The sequence below is a fragment of the Camelina sativa genome, chromosome 6 (assembly GCF_000633955.1).
Source record: "Camelina sativa cultivar DH55 chromosome 6, Cs, whole genome shotgun sequence".
Classification (NCBI taxonomy): domain Eukaryota; kingdom Viridiplantae; phylum Streptophyta; class Magnoliopsida; order Brassicales; family Brassicaceae; genus Camelina; species Camelina sativa.
In genome coordinates, this window is record NC_025690.1 from 16,525,803 (window position 1) to 16,530,383 (window position 4,581).

Below are 4,581 nucleotides of genomic sequence, written 5' to 3' on the forward strand. Positions count from 1 at the left end.
AAAAAAAAAAAAAAGTAGAGCAAGAGAACATCTCTATGGTAATCAGTGTATGTATATAGTAGTAGTAGATTAATTTAATAAACGTGAGAGACGACGTTACTTAATATTTTGGAAAAGAAAGGTAACATTTGCAAGTAACATAGCCTCTCTGACTTTCTTATTTTTACATATACTACAAACGTAACGAACGCTAATCTTTCTTCTTCTTTTTTTTTTGTTGTTGTGCAAAACGAACGCTAACGGCTAAATCTATGACGATTAATAATAATATTTTTAATGTTTAAGAGCGAGCTTCAAATGTTTTTTTTTTTAAACTCGCAACGTCAAATGCAATTAAGAGAAATGATACTGCTAATATATAGGAAAAGAAATACTATATTTGTATATACATTTTGACCTTTACGGAAAAGAGATGTCTTGTATTTTTTTTTTTTTGTAATCAAAAAGAATCTATCAGAAACGTGTGTGGAGGGACTGTAGGAAATATTCATGGAAAGTTTTAATTATATATGATGATGATGTCAAATTTGACATGTCAAAGTTCTATCGTGTTCTCTAATCTCCCTTGTTTTCTCTTTTTTTTTTTCTTTTTTTTTCTTTCTTTTAAATACGGAATTCAATTACTACTAGTTATTTTGCTTTGTCACATATTTGTTGTAGTCAAATCCGTACTACATAATACGCTAAAGTTTGTCCTCAATAAAACAAAACAAATGTGACGGTGGTTCTTTTCACTATTGGTGAGACACTTCCGGCGACCAATAAATAACACTGACTTTCTCTTTTCCAATCGCTGGTTTCTTTCTCATTATTTGTCGCTGCAATTTTTTGTTCATTTCATTTGCTATCGCTGGTGTCACTCATTTTTTCAACGAATGTTTGAAAGACAGAAAAGTGTCGATGCGACTCTTTTTACGTTGTTACCGGTGTACTCTCCGCAAACTTAAGTCTCACATTACTTGTATTTTTGACTCGCGATCATGAAAAAAACAGGGCCTATATCTCTTGTCATTCCTGTCTACTAATTATTTTCACTTGAATTGTTTCATTGCTTCAGTTGGCCATAAAAATGTTTTTTTTCCAGCATGAATACGAATTACAAACTAATAATTTCATAAAATGCATTATAAGAAAAAAAAACATATTACATCGACATTTCCTACCAGCTATCTTTTTCATTCTTTCCTTGGACGAATGTCACTCTCAAGCCATTTTCATCCTTCACATGGTTCGGTTTCTAAGGCTTGCGGGGGAGTATAATGAGTATAGATTACTCACTTGTGCAAGATAGAATGATAGGTGTAGGTTAAGCTATTATCAGGCTCATGTTAGCTTAACCTTATGTTGTATATAAACAGAGAACACTGTACAATTTACAATTAATGAGAATCAGAATTAATTCTTCATCTTGTTCACTCAACTCAATTCAGAGTTTGTTAGGTTGTAACTAAAATACCAATAGGTGGTGTTGCAGTTGCAATTGCTCTAGCTCGTTTCTGTTTTCTTTTCCAAAAACGGAACATGACAAAGCACAGAACAAGCGTACCAGTAACTCCAGCAATCCATTTGATTACTCTAACTAGTATGCTTTTCCCATCCCCTGAAAAAGAGTGGAAAAGAAGAAGAAAAAGTCATTATCAAAATTGGTGAGCCTGCCTAACATGCATGCATGTCCCACATATATATATATATATATATATATATGTCTACTAATTAAGGTGGCTTGATGAATTAAACCGATCATGTTTCTTCTAGCTAGGGATTAAACTTACGTACCGACATCACTAGCCGCCAATCTGACGTAGAGATCTTGACCATGGGCGGTGAATTGCCGTATATCAACGCACTAGTAAAAAAAAACTGTATAGCCACAAAAGTTTTCGTGGGTGTAACCTATAATCCGTGGGTATTAAGACTTATTAGCCACGACTTGCTACAAATAGAATTCGTGGCTATAGCTTTGTGGCTGTGAGGATCTGTCGCTTTTTGTGGCAACATTAGCTACGATTTCCGACGAACGTATTCGTAGCTATTTAACCACGGAATAGCGACAAATATATTCGTGGGTAAGTAGTCATGGACACTATCGTGGTTATATGAGTAAATTTTACTAGTGACGAGCTCTCCCGTCCAAATTAGACAAGCCCCATTCCACATATTGACAATAGCATACGCTGTACAATTGCATTCAAGAAGACACTTGTTTTGACATTCCTCCTCCCCAATTCCTCAGTCCACAGTCACAGCCTTTGTATCTGGTAGCTTTATTTTTATCAGCCTGTGAAACTTATCACCCTTGCAACTTAATTGTGTTTTCCTCTGGCATCCATCCTTGGTGTCTTTCAACTCCCATGCCTTCTGGTTCACTGGCTTAAACCCTTTAATACAATCACACATTGGTGACTTGTTCGTGTCGCAGTAACTATAAGGCCCACACGTAGCATAGTCGTCACACATATCTCTAGGAAATTGCCACGGAGACCCCCAATTTTCTGCTGCGGGTGCGTGCACAAAACTCATCAATGTCCCGGTATAGCTCATTTGGAGTTTCGAGTAGGATTCGTTGCCAATAACTCTAAACGAGTAGGTGACCTCTTCCTCTGTCATTGTAAAATAAAATTTCAGTGATTGATGTGTCGTTGGTAGACCATTGGACCCTACACCGTTCCAAGAGTCTGCTCTGTGGTTTATGGTATCTCCCTTCCGAAGCAAGCGTTGCGGAAGACCTCGGGTATCGATGGTGTAAGTGAACTCCCCACTTGATGGATCATGGGGACTTGCCCATGATCGTAAGTGATGGGCTTCAGAATGAGCGGTCCATCAGGCCTGTGCGAGTACGACGACCGAACCCACGCTACGTGGATTAGGTCGAGTGAAAGAAGGAGTTATCGGTTTTGGTTTTTGTGTTTTATGACTTTCGGTTGATAAGGTTGTTCCTTATCAGGATTTGGTTTTCTATGATTTGGTGTTATCTCTTCTTATCTTTCTAGGACTCAATAGTTCTATTCTTCTATAAAACCATAAAATAATAAAAAAGAGCTAGTCATAACTATCCATTGAAAAACTCGTGTGTCTTGTGTTCTTACTCTCTGATTGGGACCTATCAGTAAGGTTCTATTTAGACCGCTTTTCCTATCCCAACCAAGCTTCATCTCTGGGAGCAAAGTATCTGACTGTCGGGAAATCAAAACTCTGCCATAAGAATTGATTGGAAATGTTGTTGGTGGAGTATCTCAGCACAAAATTCCTATTATCGAGGAGCTCTACCACGACAAGAGTTCTGGTCTTTCTTCTAGACAGATATGTCGACCAGACAAGGGTATTAAATTGATCTCGAAGGTCGAGGTTGGCGTCTGAGATTTTTAATGTTCCATTGGGGCTGGGCAAGGGATGGTCTCTGTTGGCAACCCATACATAATCCCTTCTATGGACTGCTTTGTACCAAATCCCGAGATACCAACTACTAGCGCCGCCAGCTCGAGACTTTGAGGTGAGTTTGAAGAAACCAAGTTCGAAGACTTGATCAGGAGACACAACGGTTCGGTTGCTCGAGGGAGAGAGAACGTCCTTGGAAGACAAAGTGTTATCCAAGGTCGACAATACGAGAGGAAGCAAAATCAAGAGAAACCAGAAAATAGAGGTATCCGAATGGTGGCATTGCCGTACATTCATCATCGATCTCCCCCTTTTGCCTTTTTCCTTCTTATTTTGCCCTTTTCTTCTTCTCCACTTCTTAATATGTCTACCCATTTCATATTAATGGCTTACCTAATTTACTAGTGAGTGCACTAGTAGTTTAATTTCGGTATTCAATTGATTACATATATACAGTACACATGTATAGTTTCGAAACAAATTGCGTATGCCTCTTCTTGTTTCCTTCCTTTAATTTTCTTGGTTTAATTGTTCTAGTCCATATAAAATCGTCAAAGAATATTAATTTTCGTACGTGTACGTTTGGCGTTTTTTTGAACATGGATCGTGGATGCGCATGACACATGTTTAGATTGTTAATTAGGTTTACACTGTCCAGATATTCACGAGTGACTAATTAAAAATATATAACTTGTTGAAATAAATTAATCAAACTGATGAAAATCAACCCATATTCCTCAATCTTCATTACTACACAACTTGTGGGTTCGGTATTATGTAATTAACTTAAGACGGCAACGGAAGCACTTCCGAGACCTTAATTATGCGCTTCGTCGCTTCGAAACTGATCAAACAATGCCCTAAACTGATCAGACGGTAACGGTAATGTAATTATACTTTCATTTTTTTCATTCTTTTATATTTTTTGTTTTTAACTTCAAAATTTCACATATTTCTAAATTGGTTTAAACCTATAAATCTGTCAAATTCTAATAGATCAAATCAAGCTGTAAGTTCTTTTACCATTTGTTTTTGTTCTTTTTTTTGTTGGTGACACACGAGATCTAGGACACTCGTTCCAAGACTATTCCAAGTCATTGCTTTTATAAAAGTTAATTTAAACGTTTAAAATATTATTAAAATTATTTTAAAAGTTTATAGTAAGTGAAATTCTTTTGAGCTGTAAGGTGCTACTAGGTGACATTT

At 36.8% G+C, this 4,581-nt stretch overlaps 1 pseudogene; it reads right to left on the reverse strand.

Moving 5' to 3' along the window:
* On the reverse strand, positions 2,230 to 3,672 carry LOC109133346 (annotated as a pseudogene).